We start from the raw sequence: 18,558 nt of genomic DNA, 5'->3' as shown, positions 1-18,558 counted from the left end.
GCGCAAGGTCTACAGGTTCGTCCAATCTACTCTGTAACCTCAGCCCTCCTTCTCGGAGCATTGTCTCCTATAAATCCGTGGAACTCATCTAAACAATCAAACCAGCTGGATGTTATCCTGGGCTATCCTCCAGATTCTGTTATGTCATAATTTGACACCCATTGCATACTATTCTGTCTTGTCCTTAGGGCATACTTAAGTACATATAGCACTCCCACTGCAGCAGTGCAAACAACCCTTTCTGGGAACCCCAGCAGCAGCAATTTTATTAAATCACCAACTGTGAATTTGGGCTCTTAATTTAGTTATTGTTTGCTTGTTAGGTGCTTAAACAATAAGGATATACTGTTTCAAAGCACCCACAGGGCAGGGAGGTAGGGTGGGAAATACATTACAAACAGAATATTAAGAGCAGAGGGGGAAGAGGAGGGACGAACCTACTATGCCTTGTGAGTATTCAGAACGTGCAATTGCAGAAAGGAAGAGGGAAGAGGGGCAAGTGCTGGGGAGTCTGAGCTCGTCGGAGAGCTGTGGACGAAGTGCAAGGAATGATGAGTGCTACACAGGCTGGGCCGCGGGAGGTGTAAGTGCGAGTTTCCAGAGCCAGGGTGTGCAGATGCAAGTGCTGTGGAGAGACAGGAGCTAGAAAGAATTGGTGGGGGAGGTCAAGGCCCTGAGGATGCATAAGGGCCAAAGACACCGATTCAGCAACTGTGGGATTAGCAGAGGAGGGAATGAGGAGGAAAAGAGGAAGGTTTTAAGGAGCTTCTGGAATATGAGAAGAGCCTTCTCAAGGCGCAGGGGGAGGCTATTCCAGGGGAAAGAGCCTGCAGAGGAATGGGAGAGACCCCATGCCCTCTTTGTAGCAAAGCGCTTTACACACAGAGTTGGTGCTAGAGGAGCTAAGTGGTCTAGAGGGAGATTATTTAGTGAGATAAAGTTGAAGATAGTGTGGTCCCCGGGCCCAGACAGCCTTGTGGATGATGCAGAGGGGTTTGAATTTAATCCGTGCAGCAACTGGCAGCCAGTGAAAGCTTTGTCGTGCAGGAGAGATGCGGCCCTAGGGTTTAAGGCCAAGGATAAGTCTTGTTGCCCTATTCTGGATAAACTGAAGGGATCGAAGAGTGGAGGAAGGAAGAATCAGGAGGAGGCTATTACAGTAGTTAAGTCTAGAGAACTAGGGCTTGAGTCACATTGTGCCTCTGAGGGGAAAGTGAGAAAAGGTAGAATTCCTTTGAGAAGGAAGAGCCGATAGTTGGACTTCTTTGCAATGTCCTGAGTGTGAGGGAGAAAGGAGTGAGAGGAGTCGAAGATGACTCCAAGATTTCTGGCTTCAGTTGAGGGAGCAGGGGGAGAGCCCAAGGATGAAGGCCAAACTGAGAAGATAGAGGGAGCAAGGGTCCAAATGGGTAGGATCTCAGTTTTACAGGCGTTGAGGCAGAGATTGTTGGAGGCGCACCAGGACTGGATGACAGCTAGGCAGTGAGGTATGATGGAGGCAGTCAGGTCTGATGGAGGGTGCAAGAGGGTCAGCAGGGAGTCTGAAGAAGAGCTGAGTGTCATCTGATAACTCTGGAAGTTGGATGAGAAGGAGGAGATGAGGCGTGTAAGGAGAGCAAGGTAGATGTTAAAGAGCCAAGGGGGAGGGAATAGAGCCCTGGGGGACACCAAAGGTGGAGATGGAAGTAGGAGTCGAGAAAGGGCCTAGGATGACTTGGGAAGAACTGTTAGTGAGGACAGAGGACAGCCAATCAATTCATTTTTCCGAGATACCAAGTGTATCATGGAGCCTTTATTTGTGGATGGAATGGTTAACTGTGTCAAATGCAGAGGAGAGGTCAGGAAGGATAAGGACAGCTGGGAAGTTGGAGTCCAGAAATGCAGGTAATTCTTCACGGGTGTTCAGAAGAGCAGTTTCCATGCCTCTGGGTGCTCGGAATCCAGATTAATGGTCATGGAGGCCACCAACAAGTTGAGTGTTAGAGCTAAATTGGGGCAAGGCCAGCTTCTCAAGAAGCTTCCCCAGGAAGGGGCTGATGGAGATATGACGATAGCTGGCAGGGCAGGAAGGGTCAGAGGAAGGTTTGTTCAAGAGTCGGCACACAAGGGAGTGCTTAAGGGGGAGAGGAAAGATCCAGTGATAAAAGAGTGATTGCAGAAATCAGCGAGAGCAGGTGCAAGAGAGCCAATGTTATCCTTGATGGTCCTGGATGAGCAAGGGGAGACCTGTTTAGAAGGGAACTTCATGGAGCGGACAACTCTGGTAACTTCCTCATGAGAGAAGGAGGAAAGGAAGGCTGTGGAGGCGGGTGGGATGGGATGTGAGGGAGTGTAGAAAGGGAGGTCAGAATGTCCTGAGTTTTGGTAGCAAAGTGTGAGGCCAGTGCATTGCAGAGAGCCGGGGAAGGAGAGGTAGAGACTGCAGAAGGGTTGGCTAGTTCCCTGCAGATTTTGAAAAGTTCAGCCGAGTTGTTGGATGCGCCGGAGACCTGTGCCTGAATGTGGGCTCTTTTCTTTGCACGGATGACGCGTCTGTATTGCCTTTGGAGCAGGCGGCAGGCCAGTTTGTCAGAGGATGTGCCAGAGTTTAGCCACTTCCGTTCTGCTGCCCTTCACTTTCGTTTCAGGGCTGCAGGTTCAGTGTCATACCAAGTGTTACGCTTTGAGGCATGTTTAAGGCAGATCCTCATGACTGGGGCCAGGATGTCAAGAGTGTTGGTGATGGAAAGATGGAGGTTTTTGAGGGCAGACTCACGGGGGAAGCAGGGGGGGGGGGGGGAGTAAAGGCAGCCGCAGTCACTTGTTTCATTCGGCGGGTGTTAGTGAACGAGGATGATGCAACTTTGGGAGGGTGGGGGGCGGTCAGTGGGCCAATGGGACCTAGGTTTGAGGAGAGAGTGGTTAGACCAGGAGAGAGGGGTGACTGATGGGGAGGAGAGAGAGAGAGAGAGAGAGAGAGAGAGAGAGAGAGAGAGAGAGAGAGAGAGAGAGAGAGGTCTGAGTGTATGATGGCATCCAAAGTGTGTCCAGCTGCGTGGGTTCACCCAGAGGGGAGACTGGAGAGGGAAAGCGAGGAGCAGAGGTCAGTAAATAGAGTGGTTGTAGAGCCGGGGAGTCCAGTTGAATGTTGAAATCGCCCAGGACGAGAAGGTTCGAAGTGGAAGAAGGTAAAGATGAGCAGAAGTCAGCCCATTGGAGGAATAGGGAGGCGGCACCTGGAGGCCGGTAGATGGTAGCAATGGTCAGTGTAGTGGAGGGAGAGGTGACCAATTTGCAAACCACACTTTCAAAAGAGGAATAGGTCTGGGTGGGTAAGATGGAAGGATTAACCCACTCAGGGAAGATTAAGACAAGCCCCTCGCCAGTGCGGTGAGGTTGAGGCTTAGAGATGATCTTGAAGCAGTCAGGTGAGGTGGGGGGTCAAAGGCAGTGACTGAGCTGGTATTGAACCAGGTCTCAGTAAGAGCAGGAAGGTCTAGGTCAATGTCTTCAAGAATGAGACAGATGTCAGGAGTGTGTGTTGGCTGAACGGGAATTAAGGGTCGCCAGGTGGAGGTGGTCAGTGCTTTTGAAAGTATTCTGCGGAGGAGTAGAGGGGCGTGGTACACCATTCAGAGGAGGGGGGAAGAGAGTAGAAGGGGAAGATGCAGGCAAAGGAAGGAGGTTAATGAGATGGCAAGAAGCAGTCAAAAAGAAGGAGGTTGGGTTGAGGGCCCTGAACCAGAATGGTGCCTATGCGATAGATATTAATGAAGCAACAAGAGGTTGCAAAGCCAGCCAAGAGGACTTCCCAACTTGGTGCCACTGTTAACAGGAGTGTGAGGAGGAAGAGAGAGCAGAGATAAGATGAGAGGTCCAGAGATCAGGAAAGGGGACAGAGAAAAGGAGATCAGTGAAAACCTCTATAGAGGAAGCACAGACATAGGTGTCTAAAATGGGGCGTCCAGGGTTTGTGCTTTTTCCTTCCAGACTTGGAGATGGTGGATAGGTGATAGTGAAGCAGTTAGAGGATATAGGAGAGATGAGAGAGCCAGAGGAGGGCAGAGGTATTAGACAAGAAATGAGGGAGGAGAGTAATGCATGGTTCTGGGTAAACTCACTAGGAGGCCTAGTAGATTGAGTCAGAGAGAATAAGTCAAATCAAGGAATAGAAATGACATTGGAAGAGTGGTACATGGATGTAAACAATATACACACATAGCAAAAGAAGGCAGCAAACAGTGCAATGCAGATGGTGAACATAAAGGCAAAACACAAATGAGGGAATAAATCCAGTGAAAGGAAAGCAGTTCGATAAGGTGATAGTGGAGGAGAACAGCACTGAAAAATGTCTCAGGGGAGTTAATTAGGGAGGTCAGCCAAACTCACAGTCACGATAGCAGAGATCGTGAGTGACAGAAAGTAGCATTCCAGGAGTTAGACCGGGGGACGGATCATAGCAGGCGTTGTACATCAGTGTCACTCCAGGCCCACCTGGGCTCAAACAGGAGCCTTTGGTAGAGCCTTCGGTGTGAGCCAGCTTTCCAGACTGCCGGCTAGCAATTGGCTGCTTAACAGGGAGCAACAGCCAATCAGGACCTGGCCTGGGCCCAGGTGTCAAGGAGGCACTCGGTGCCTGAAAGCTGTAAAAACGGTCAGTCATGATGCAGGGGAGCTGGGCTGCAGCACTAAGGATGCCGCCACTGGGCCAATTGGCCCCCAGGCTGGATTGTGAGCAGCGGGCGCAACAGGCACCAGAGCCGTGTGCAGGGACTGATTAAACAAAGGAAATGCTCTGAAATAACCTCTGTGCAAAGCCCATCATAAATAGAACAGATGGACAGTGAAGCCCTCCAGGGATTACCTTGTTGGGTAGTTTTGCAGTATTTCTTCCTGTGCATGCAGGCCGGGAAAGAGTAGGCTCCGGTGGTTGTTTAATCAGCTGATGTGCCAGTAGCAGAGTAGTTTTTCCCTCTCACATCTTGCCTTGCTTCCAACCTGCACCTTTCTTTCGTTCACAGGCATCAATTCCACTTAGTCACTACTTTGTACTGCTCTAGTCTACTAACTAGCGATATCATCTTATTTCCCCCTCCACTCGCCTTATGCCCCCGTAATGAGGTGAGGAGCTAGAGCCTTCGTCACCTATACATGGTTACCATCTTCTTGACCTTCCTGTAAATGTCAAGTTGGTTTGCCAGTGCCAATTGGTATATTCTGCTACTTGTTCAAACCTGCATTGTACTGTGGCCTTCTTGCAAGGCCATAATGCAATGCACACCCCAGCCCTTAGGGAATTCAGACATCTAACAGCAAAAGAGCTGAGCTCAGTTGTCAGTGATCAGCACTTTGGGTGTCCCCTCCCTACTGAAGATTATGTTGAGGAATTCCATAACTGCTGTGGGAAGTTGGGACGGCTTAAAAAAATAAATAATAAAAAAAAAATAGTCCAACACCACCATGGCAGGCATATTCCTGCTGGGTCGCATCTTGATGGGACCCGCTATGCCTAATGACAACCTGATTCAAGATCCTCTCTGTGCCTGTGGGGGTTTGAGGGGCAGGGAGGGGCCTGTATGTTTTATCACAATTTTTAATACTTGGACTCCTGCACCCACTTGACAACTTGTTTTTTGACCTGGACTGCTAACAGTTCTCCCAAACTGCCCTTTTTGTTCAGGGAGTCTGCGCCCTTTTGCTATCCAGATATTTTGGACTACATCCCCCATTGCCAGCTAGCTGTCAATGATGTCGGATCTTGGGAGTTGTAGCCTACAACATCTGGAGAGCTGCAGGTGGCAGAGCCCTGTTTTAATGGTGAGAATACTAATATCTACATTACTAATGTTTATTCATCAGACCTTTCTTAGGAGAAACTACTTGTCCCCTCTCCATCAACAGTAAACCCACCAGCTTAAGTTCATCTGCCACACCATGGCAAGGCCAGCACTTCTCGGGTGCACAAAATTCAGGTTGGCAGCTGCCTCTTACAAGGGCCTTAGCCTTGTGCAGCAGAGGGTCTTCCTCCTAATGTCTCAGTCATAATTTATTGAAAGTATCATTCCTGCCTGTTTGACAGACTTGTAGGGTGGCTCTGATCGCTTCCTCCCCCTCACAATCCTCTCTTCACAGTGACATGCTGCAGAGGCAATATATTACATTGAACTTTCCTGGCCCATTACAAGATGCCGAGGCAACCTCGCCCAGCCTGAGCGAGAGGCAGGCTTGCCTGGAATACAACTCCTGTGGCTCTCTGGATCCAAAGACCTGAACTTGGGCTTGGCATGTTCTCATTGGCATGGGGTGCGCCAGAGTTACTGCCTGAAGTGCTGCACCGACAGACACAAGCAAGGGCACGTTACTTTAAAAGGCATCTTGTAGGGCTTGGTGCCTATCATTTTGCAAAGGGGCTGCTCCCAAGCCCGTATTGCTTGCATCCACAGATCCAGTGGATGTGCTCTCCATGTGGAAGGGGGCATGTTCACAATAGCCCCTGGAAGATAGCTTAACGGCAACGTGTGCGCCTTGGAAACAAGACGGCAAGAAACAACACAGGTTCGATCCCCGAGTCCACGCTTAGAAATCTCTGGGTGTTTAAGCACGTTATAAATACATAACTAAGACAAAAAAACAATTGCGCAACTAAAAAAACGAACAATTCCTGTAACAGCGCCTCGATGCCTGCGGGTTGTGTGAGCGCTTTAAAAATGCAAAATAAATAGCCAGGGTGGCTGCTTAAAATGCACTTTTCTGTTCATCCTGATCGAACAAATGTAAAGCTTTTCGAACAACTTCCTCAGAGGCTGAAGCAGGGGAGTTGCTAGGTCTGGAAAAGACCTGGGCTACGCTGATGTTGGGACTGGGGGCTAGCTAGACTTTTGGCTGTAGCTCCTGAGATTCTATCCGGGGCTACAGCCAAAAGATCAGGGGCCCGTAAATTCCAGTTTAGTTGTAAGGCTGTCTCGCAACATAGTGTAAATCTCCAACCAGCTCGAAAATCGAGTCGCTGCTCAATCTAATCTACCAATCGACCACAGGGAACGAGTTTGTGTATTCCTCCGAAGAAGTGTTTGAGGGTCCATTCAATGGAGATGCTGGGCATGATGGCAACAAACACTGCGAATACTGTGCCACCTGTCCCCTTAGAAGGCCAGCAGGGCCCTTTGGGGCGTGTAGTTCACAAAGATGTAAATGGGATAATTACCTTATCAGACTCTGGAAAATCTTCTAAGGCCTCAAACATTCGAAGTAAATCAGCGAAAATAAGATCTCGTATGCTGCAAAGAAACAGTAGCGTTAGCACCTGCAAGAAGCCCACAGACTTACAAATCCAAGCAAGTCTGATGTTTGCTCTAACAATAACTCAATGAGTCCATAAATGAAAGCTACAAGGATCAGGCTACGTTGACAGCCATGATGCATTCAAAACTGATTTACATAGAATCATTTATAACATCTATGCAAAGTAGACTGGAATGTGGGAATGAGTTGGACACCCAGTTTCATAAGCACCTGTTAGACACCTGCTAGACTTTCTAAAGGAGTTAAGAAACTACTAACCGGCATAACAAGAGAAGCTCAGAGGTCACTTAGGACCAGTATGGAAGAAACTATTCAAGTGCCAGCTACTCAGGACCCAGATTTACTCAAGTCCACCCAGACGGCTATAACAAATATTGAGGATGTGGAAACGTATCATGGATGTCAATGTGCAAAGAGATTGGCTCTGAAGTTAGGAATGCGATGCCAGAGGATGGAACCAGTGGGAATACATCTTTGAATGACGTGTTGTTTAACCAAGTAAATGTACTCGTTGGTTCTCCAGGTCGTGTGAAAACTGAAACAATCGAAGAAGCAAGGCCTAGTACATCTAAACTCCCCACCACACCCCCAGGAGAATGCCAACTTCTGAATTTTCTATATGCGACGCAAAACAAAACAGCTCTGCAAAGCCAACAAAAATGCGCAGATAAAGTAAAAAAAAATATGCCAGTGGCAAAAAATGTCAAATCTAATGACTCGAGACTATTTCTTGTGCAATTTAAGAGCATGTTCACCAGAACCTGTTATAGTATACGAGAAGCCAAAGAAGAAAAGGGGAACAAATACTCCCCTACAAGAAGAATCAGGAGTAGTACCGATTACCTCTATTGGGAAACGATCAGATTAATATTTCTCTGTGCGACGATGAGGACCTAGATGATAAAGGTCAGAATCTATTCCCCAGTAAGAAAGTAAGCTCTACCAGGAGGACTTCACAAACGTATAGTCAAACTGCGAAGGAAGTTGCGGAAAGTTCTACTAGGCCAGACCAAAATGCAGTGTTTCCGACGCTTGGAGAAAAACGCCTTTGGATCGACAATGCATCTAGACTAGTTCATCGACAGACAGCAAGGGAGGATAAGCTTCTTGGACCGATTTCTAATAAAGATACACAGACATCTTACAATCTAAATAGTGTAGAAAAGTTGGGAATGAGCAGGCGAAGAGCAAACTTATTAGAAACAAAAACAAAATCCCCAATGGTGTTAGCTGACAGAGAAAATTCAAAGGAAGGCCCCTTAATACTGGAGAGAATATTATCGATAGAGGATGGTCTGGTATTGAACCAAAACAATGTGTTCCATCTTCTTCATCACATACTAAAGAGCCATCGAATTAGTTGATATTTCGGTAGTTGAATTTAAAAATGAAAAACAGCATGATCAGGTGTGTTTGCATATAGGTTCAACATTCGCAACCTACTTTTAGCTTCTGCTGGTTCCTTATACTCTCTGGGATTCAAAAAAGGATATGGCTTATTGTCACCCTGTCCTGCACTGGAACTCAACCCCAGTTGAACTGTTGATGAAGGAGGGAAATAAGGAATCCCCTAAAGAGAACATTCGGCTCCACAAATAACTCGAAATGAACGATTGTAAAAGGAATGACCAATCCAACTTGGGGAAGGTTGACTCTTGAGATTGGTTGGCAGGAGCCCTGATCACACTAAAAAGATCTAATGCCAAGATCCAGCCCCAGTGGAATGCATTATTATGGGCTCCTGGAATACCCAGGGGTTTGTTCATTTGTTTAACAATGTCAATGGTGTCATTGGTAATTTTGATATTTTATGCCTCCAGGAAACTTGGACGAGTAACATTCCTACTTTAGATGGTTTTAGCATGTACCTGAATAGTGCTAAAAAAAGGCTTGAGGGGTAGGCCCGTGGCAGGTTTATTAACGATTGTAAAGAATGGGATTGGTCTGAAGGTGGTTGAAGAATGTTAGCCCCAATCATTACATTCAAACAGTGGTAACTGAATTGGCGTCAAATAGAGCTAGAGAACATTTGCTGGTGATTATTAATTTATACTGGAGCCCTGTGGCATGGGAGAAAACTAGCTTTGTAAATTGCGTGATGTCCTTTATTGATGATTTCAACATCTCCCTGCCAGAACCATGGAATATCCTGTGCGGTCATTTGTACATTGACTGCCCGGTAAACAAGCAGAGAAAATGCATGAATGTTTGGAGTGAGTGGCAGGGGAAGAAAGGTAGAGTAGCCAACTGGGTTAGGAAAGTACGAGAACGAAATGTCCAAATATTAAACAGCCACATAACAGGGGACATAACACAGGCACCCAAATGGCACAGAGGACTACAGAAGTCCACGCTCGATTACATTTTGGTCTCGCAAAATGCTGCCCACCTGGTAAGATAATTAGAGGCCATTCCAACTCGTAATAGCGATCATGATCTACTGAAAATGATGTGGTGCCCTCGAATTGAGAGGAACCAAGAGAGGTGAGCGACGAGGGTTGAGGTAGAATCCGGCCTGAACAGGTTGATGTTAGGCGTCACAGAGGTGCCTTTTATTAACAGAAAAATACCTCTCTGCACTGCAATACCAATCTATTGGGATTCCGTGCCCCTATTAGATTTTACTGAATATAAAATAGAAGAGGTAAAAAAAATTTTTAAAAAAATAAAAAATAATCGCTTTTAAAATGAAAACAAGCATATGATAAAAGCATCCAACGCACAAGAAAAAGCTACATAAGGACATTAGGAATATACAAAATCTCCCCGTCCTGGTTAGAGCTGCTTGCTGTAACAAACTGAGGCAGCAATATAAGAATAGGCTGATTGCGCATAGGAGCATTGTACTTTAACAAGATGCGGAAGCAATGCTTGGATTGCTATCCTCGAACAATACCAGTAGTTTGTGACGGGTGTTAAATGATTATGGGGGGGGGGGGAGCCCCAACCAGCACTCCAAAGCAATCTGGTGTCGGAGGACAAATACACTATGAAAGGCTATTTGCAGCCTTAGAATCTAAGGAAGTGGACCTGCTTCATAAGATCAAAGCGAATGGGCAATGCCCTTCGATAAAGATGAAATAGTGGGTCTGATCAAGATGGCTAGCAGCTCACGTGCACCAGGACCAGACTATTGACACATTATATGGCGAGGGTGCCTGCGGAGGAATGGGTAGATTTTTGTTTTATTTTGTTTAGTAAGGTTATGAAGACCAGGGAAGTGCCACCTGCATGGAAAATGGCCATATTGGTCCCGATCTTCAAGAGGGGCAATTCGCTCTATTGCTCTTCTTGATGCTTTGGGGAAAGTATTTGCTTAAATGGTACTGCTGAGATTGCGAGAATGGGTGATGAGGTTGGAATATGACGACTGTCGGCAAACTGGGTTTGTTGAGTAGGTTGGGTGTAGCCTAAATCTGATCTTGATAAATCTATTGAAAATTCGAGTAATAAAGGAAAGACTCGGCTATACTTACCCTTTATAGATTTAAAGCAAGCTTTCGACAGAATAAACCAGGACTTGTTATGGAGGAAGCTACTGTCCAAGAGATTTGGTTTTGGCGATTAAGGCATTGTATGGGGAGGGGGAAGAACCTCAGTCCAGGTGAGATTGAATAATCTGGGCCTCCCGTCTAGAAAGATCAATACGCATAGGGGTCTAAAGCAGGGTTGCTCCTTGGCCCCTGCTTTGTTCAACTTATTCATCTCAGATCTAAAAGTTGTCATAAATCCACCGAATACCTTTCTGCTGAGGAGAAATGTTATGCCGGTGGGATGGATGATGTACGCGGATGATTTGGTCATCCTTGACCAAACCTCTATTGAACTACAGAGGAAGTTGAAAATGTTGCAGGACTACATAGACCACAATGGCTTCAATATAAATGCAGCAAAATCAGAAATGTTGGTGAAGCAGAAGCTAACATGAAGCATAAAGAGTTCCATTCAATGGTTAGTGGGATCAGAGTTGGTAAGACCAGTGGAAGTGGTAAAATACCTGGCAATGTGTGTGAATTCAAGTGTAAATGACTCCTAGTGGATGACCGAGCTATAAGCCAAAGCAAAGAGCTTGGCGGCCCAGAGAGCCATGATACACAAATAATGTGTGTTAAAATATAGCAGCAGGTGGTCCCAGCTCTTTCATATGGGGCAGTCATCCTTGTGCCATCATGGGAAATCTGGGGAGTATTGGAAGGTATTTTTCGGAGGACAGTCTTATGTTTGCCAAAGTGTACCCCAATCTCAATGATTAGCTATGAACTGGACCTCCTTTCAATCCATGCTATGGTGACCTGGAAATCTCTCACGCGGTTCCGAAAATTGTGGACGACAGCCCTCTAAGGCTGCAGCTATGATTGAGTATTCAAATCGTGGGTGCAACAGTGCAGAGAGCTACTAAGAAGTATGGTTACAACTTTAGTTAAAAACTAATCCTGACTCTGTAAAAAAGAAGTTGTGGTGTAAAGATTGGATGGAAACATCAGAAAAAAGCAGTTTAAATTATTTGTACATCTAAATAACGAAGTCAAATTTAGGAATGTGTATAAGGAACAAGTAACCTGTAACTGTTGCTCTCAGCATGGGTCTGGCATGGATTCACATGCTCATGAATATTCCCCATCGTCAGGCTGAGAATCCTCGGTAAAGAAAAATTCAGTATCAGTTTCGTTTCTGATCTGTCTTTATTAGTAGTAACCAATCACTGGTCTCTGGGTCATACTTCCCCCAGCCAATGACTGCCCTCTCCCTAAGCCCCACCCTGGCAGCCATCCTCAGATTTGGTAGCACGTTAAGTGGCAGTATGACCAAGTGAAGAGCCGCGGAGGGGTAGGAGGGAGGGTCCGCATGTGAATCCATGCCAGACCCATGCTGGAGAACAACAGTTACAAGTAAGTAACTTGTTCCTTCTCCAGCATGGGGTCTGGCATGGATTCACATGCTCATGAATATAAGAATACATAGCAGTACACACATGCACAACCACAGGAGGTTGCAAAGGTTCAACATTAAGCATTACATAAACTCAACATTAAGCAACTCTTACCTCCTCACCAGGCCCACCTTCAGGCAAACAGGTTGCGCAGCACTGCTTGGCCGACCGTGGACTCCTCCCTGCAATCCCGGTCGACGCAGTAGAATATAGTGAAGGTGTGCGTCGACCTCCACGTAGCAGCCCTGCAGATATCCAGCAGAGGAACACCAGACAAGAACGCTATGGTAGCAGCAATCGCTCTGGTCGAATGGGCTCTTGGACAGCCGGACAACGGTCGGTTTGCCAACCGGTGACAGTGCATGATGCAGCCGGAGAACCATCTGGAAATGGAAGCCTTCGAGAGGGCCTTCCCCTGGTTCACAGGTCCAAAGTTCACAAAAAGCTGTGATGTCTTCCGAAAACTCTTTGTGCGGTCCACGTAGAACTTCAGCACTCTAGCTACATCCAGCGAGTGCAAAGTCCTCTCGGCCGGCGACAAAGGCGACGGGAAGAAAACTGGCAACACCAAGGGTTGTTGAGGTGGAAGTCCAACGGCACCTTGGGCATGAAGGAGGGGTGCATCCTCAGCACCACCCTCGTCTCGTGGAAAGTCAAGTATGGAGGCTTGCAGGATAGCGCCTGGATCCCTCCCACCCGTCGTGGGGAGGTGATGGCCACCAGGAACGCTGTTTTCCACGATAGGAACTTCAACGGTGCCGAATGCAGAGGCTCGAATAGCGGCCCCATGAGCCTGGTCAGCCTAATGTTGAGCTCCCACGCCGGGGCTGGAGCCTTCACCGGCGAGAAAGATCGGAACAGTCCTTTCATAAATTCCTTCACAAGGCAATGAGACCACAGGGATGACCGCCCTGCAGTCCTGGTGCATCAGGAAATCGCTGCCAGATGTATCATGATGGAAGCGCGAGCCAGTCCAGCCATGGCCAGCGACAGTAGGTACGGTAGCACTTGAGGGGCCATAATCTGTAGAGGGTTAATCTTCAGTGCACGGCACCAGACAGAGAACCTCTTCCACTTGTGTCCATAGCACTTGAGAATTGAGGACACCCTGGCCTTTGCAAGAACCTCTCTGCAGTCTGCCGGGATATTGTACCCTCCAAACTCTAGTGCTGCAGGAGCCAGGCCTGCAGGTTCAGCGACTCTGGGTCGTGATGAAGGATGGCACCCCCTTCTCTGGAGAGAAGATCTGCATCCGTCGACAGTTTGACTGGTGGGGACGCTGACAAGTCCAGAAGGTCCGGGAACCAGATCTGTCTCGGCCACACCGGTGCGACGAGGATCATCCTGCACCGGGACCTCTTGAGTTGGTTAACGAGTCGCAGTAGCAACGGCAACGGAAGGAACACATACAGGAACAGGCGGTCCCAGGGGAACGAGAAAGCATCGCCCATGCTCCTCAGCTGAGGACACCTGCTGGCGAACCTCTGGCACTTGAGTTCGTCGCTGTCACAAAGAGGTCGATCTGGGGTTTGCCCCATCGTTGGAAGAGTCGATCCACTTGGTCCTGACGCAGTTCCCACTCGTAGCACGAGCGCAGCTCCCTGCTGAATGAGTCGGTGATGGTGTTCTTTATCCCTGCTAGATGAAAGGGTACCAGAACTATCCCCTGGGCAACGGCCCAATTCCACAGAACCTGGGCTTCCTTGGATAGGGCTGGGGATCTGGTTCCTCCCTGCTTCCGGATGTAGAACATCGTGGTGGTGTTGTTGTCGGTGAAGATCCTCACCACCTTGCCCCTGAGGGACGGGAGAAACGACCTGAGGGCCCAGAACACTGCTCGGAGTTCCAGGATGTTGATGTGGAGTAGCCTCTCCTCTGGGAGCCAAAGGCCTCTCACGCGAAGATCTCCGGTGTGCGCTCCCCACCCTTCCTGGGACTGGCGTCTGAAAGTCTGTGCTCGCCGCGAGATGCGCACGAGTGCCCCACCACCAAATTGCTTGGCGGAAACCTTCGTTGAGCGGGATCTTGTCCTCGAAACTGCCAGCCGCTTGCATCCAACGGGCGTCGAGGAACTCCTGTAGGGGATGCATCCAAAGCCTGCATAGGCGCACCAGGTAGATGCATGAAGACATCATCCCGAGAAGGGACTTGATGGACCTCACCCTGGCCACGTCTGTGGCCAGCAGACGCTGCACCTTGCCCAGGATGGCCTTCGTCCATGGCGAGACCAATCGCGCTACCGTAACGAGCCTGGCTCCCAGAAACAGTGCGACCTGCGACGGAACCAGGTGGGATTTGGGGAAGTTGATGGAGAATCCCAGGTCCGTGAGCAGCTGGACGGTCTTCGCTGTGTGCGCGACAGCGAGTTCCCTGGTTCTTGCTCGGATGAGCCAATCGTCCAGATAGGGGTAGACGTGGATCCCTTGCAGGCGCAGCCACGCCTCCACTGGTGCCAGCCACTTGGTGAATACCCTGGGCGCCGACTTCAATACGAATGGGAGGGCCTTGAATTGGTAGTGCCGTCTTTGGACCATGAACCTGAGAAACTTTCGGTGTCCTTTTAGAATGGGGATGTGAAAGTACGCATCCTCCAAATCCGATAGGAAGTCGCCCTCCTCCAGCTGGCCCAGCACGTGCTGGAGGGTGACCATCCGGAACTTCTGTGCCTTGATGTATTTGTTTAATCGACGCAGGTCCAGGGTGGGACGCCATCCTCCTATCTTCTTTCTGATGAGGAAGTATCTTGAGTACACTCCGGAGCCGCGGAGCCTCTTTGGGACCAGCTCGATGGCTCCTTTCTTGAGCATCGCCCTTACTTCTAACAGCAGTTGAGGGACGTGGGTTTCCTTCCTGGCCACGGGAGGAATGCGGGGGCACTTTTTTTAGAAATTCTAGACTGTGCCCGCGGGCCAGGGCATCCAGCACCCAATGGTCGGTGGAGATGGACTCCGACGCGCTGACGAACTTCGCCAGCCAGCCTCCCACTGGGGTGCTCAGGTGGGGGCCCGACGCCAAGTCTTGCTTGGCAGCGGCCTTGCCGCCTTTAACCTCCCTAGCGACGATGGCGAGATCCACCTGACTTGCCTCGTCCTCTGTAGGCCTCTTGCAACGAGGAACGGGCCGTCTGTCGGTACGTCGAGGAGCCACCGCCGAATCCTTTGGAGGCACCGCAGACGAGATGACTCGTCGTCCCATGGCGTCCAGTTTCTTTCCCTCGCCGTCCGGTGGGGAAGTTGAAGCCAACGCCCCCGCCGCTTTCTTCTTGGCCGCCGCCGAGACGACCGAATCCGGGGTCGGCTGTGCCTTAAGGCACAAAGGAGCGGCATCGGGGACCTGGTACTACTTCTTATACCGGTCCCTCTTGACAGGCGTCATGGACGGGTTCTCCAGAAGAGCAAGTCCCTCCTACCAGATGTCATCCAGCAACGGCACCGCGAGGACCGTCTTCCTCTTGGCCTCACGCTGTTGGTATAGGAAGCCTTCCTTCTTCTGCTCTTTGGGGCAGAGCTGGAAAAGCTTGGATGCCCTGGCAATCATGGTGTGGAAGGAGCCAATTTCGTCGGGCGGGGAGGCCCGAGGAGGTGGTGATGGGAGGCCGAACCCGTCCTCACCACCGTCGTCGTCATCCGTCCCCGTGTCATCCCCAGGGACAGGGGAAGGAGATAAAGGCTGAGAGGGCCGTGAGGGCTGGAGGGGCGGATGAACTCTCCTCCTCTTGTTTGGAGGACTTCCCGACGGGCCCGGTTCTGCTGGGTTGTCCGTTGGGGATAGGGGAAATCTCGTCCTTATCTCCGTGCATAAGGATTGGATTGCCATCAAAATGGCCACCGAGTTGTCCTGTGGCTCGGGTTGCGACGGGCGCAATGGTTGCTCCTCCACGGGAACCTCGTTGGCGCCACTGTCGCTCTCTTCGTCCTCCTCATCGGTATTCCTCCCGTGGGACTGGACCTCCTCAAACTTCTTGTTGAGGTCCTCCACGACTTCAACCAGCTCCTCCTCGGAGGCTGTATCCGTGTCCGTAAAGGCCACCGCCCCCCCCTCTTTTTCCACCTTGGTCTTCACGATGGGCTGAAAAGAAGATTCCCTCTGCAGTGGCAAGGCAACTCTGGGCCCCGAGGTCGCCTCCACTGGGGTAGCCTCTTCGCCAGGGCCGTCGCGACTACCTCGATAGAGGCCTTCACCACCTTGTGCGTGCTTGAGGCCTTCACCTTGAGGGGGGGGGGGTCACCCCCTCGCTCCCCCTCGGCTGGTTCCTTTGAGATTGACCGGGGCCTCTCCAGAACCTTAGCTGGGTTCTCGGATTTTCTCTTCCCCGAGCCAGAGCGTTGGCTCGTGGTTGATGGTGCTGGTGAAGGTGTGCCCTGCCTGGCAGCTGAGGAGCCCGACCGTTCGGCACTCCCAGTGCCCGCAGACTCACAGTACTTTGCCTTTTGTTGGGCCCCCGTCGCCGGAGCGCCCTCACAGGACTTAGAAGACCGCTCGGACTTCTTCTTCTCACCTTCTGGGCTCTTTCCTTCCAGCCAGTTGGCGAGTCGGGTCCGACGATCCCTCATAGTCCGATCCGTCATGTTCATGCAAAAATCGCACAGTCCTTCTCCACGTGTGTTTTGTCTTCGTGAAGGCAGTAGAGGCCTCTAGAATGCTCGTCCTCCATGAACACATTCTGTAACCCGCATCCAGGGCAGTTCCTAAACAGCTTGGATCCGGTTGTCGAGCCTTTTTCCTGGGCCATGTCCACGAGGTAGGCCCAAAAACTTCTGGAATCCTCCAAGAAGTGTAACTCAATGAAAACGTCACCCTTGAGGCGTAGGAAATTCTGAAACGGGTCCCCGTTGATCGGAAGTAGAAACAGTGGAGCTTGAGGCTCGATTGACCGAAAAAAATGATAAAACTCTTTCAAAAAACGCAAAACGCAGTAAAAGCTCGAGAGCTATAGCACGAGGACACCCAACACTTGAACATGCGGTAAAAATCTGAGGATGGCTGCCAGGGGCGGGACTTAGGGAGAGACCAGTGATTGGTTACTACTAAGAAAGACAGATCAGAAACAAAACTGATAATGAATTTTTCTTTACCGAGGATTCCCAGCCTGACAACGGGGAATATTCATGAGCATGTGAATTCAAGCCAGCCCCCATGCTGGAGAACACTTATGGACAGGCACTTTCTAATGTCTTATATCAATGTACTCTCAAACTATCTAGCCACATTTCCCAGTCCACACCACCAAGAATTATTCTTGATTTTGAATGAATATAATGTACACAAAAGAGGTCTTAATTTCTGGTACCCCCACGGGCACCGGTCGTTGTAGCACTTTCTGACTCTGCTTTGGTTGAGCTTTTCCTCTCGTGCTGGGCTCCCGCTCCATTTTCCATCTGGGCGAATGGTTTAAACTTGCTGCCTCAGCCACATTGCGGCTTCAGAGCCTTTCTTCCCTTTCCCATGTCTGCCCCCCCCTCCACGCCTTCAACACCCGATTGGCTGCTAGGCTGTGTTCCTTGTCCAGGTTTACCACCTTGGAACCAGTCAGTGCAGCGCTTTCCCACTCTGCGCTCTGGGTGAGCATTTCCACTCGTTGTGGGCTCACGCTTCATTTTCCATCTGGGTGACGTTTTTGAACTTATGGTGGACTTGCACTCAGTTTTTCCATCTGGGCAAACGGTTTAAACGTGCTGCCTCAGCCACATCACGGCTTCAGAGCCTTTCTTCCCTTTCCCGTGCCTGTCCCCTGCCTCGTCCCTCAACCCCTGATTGGCTTGCTGCCTTAGGCAAATCCATTAGGGCAGCCCCACTGCAGCCCCCTCAGATAAGGGCCCCAAGGCAAAGGGCAGCTCCAGTAAAAGCAGCTCCAGATGGTGTCTGCAGGTGCTAGCAGGGGAAGCAGGCAGCAGTCAATCAGCAGCGACAGTCCACAGACAGGGAGCTCAGCAATCACTGCGCCCCACTAAACTGGACCACCTCTCCCGTATCTTCCCCGCTACCCATTTGCTTGTAGCCTGCATGTACTGATCTCCATTTCCCAACTGTTAACCCCATATAGATCCATTGAGTTGTCAACTGGGCTGCCTGGCCATCTCTCACATCTAGGAGAGCAGGTGGTTGGCAATATCCCACTTTTAGATTAACTGTACTCTAGCTGTGCTAGCCACTCCAGAAAGAATTGTGCGCATTGACATGAGTCGCATTTAGATAGAACTGTGAATATTAGCCCAAACTACAGCTTGACAGAATTGTGAATATTAGCGTTTGTCACATTTAGACAGAATTGGGATCATTATCTTTCATCATATTTAGACAGAATTGTGAATATTAGCATGTGTCACATCTAGACAGACCTGTGGATA

The sequence above is a fragment of the Ambystoma mexicanum genome, chromosome 6p (assembly GCF_040938575.1).
Source record: "Ambystoma mexicanum isolate Mex_15411 chromosome 6p, UKY_AmexF1_1, whole genome shotgun sequence".
NCBI classification, from domain to species: Eukaryota; Metazoa; Chordata; class Amphibia; order Caudata; family Ambystomatidae; genus Ambystoma; species Ambystoma mexicanum.
This window is presented reverse-complemented; position numbering follows the sequence as displayed.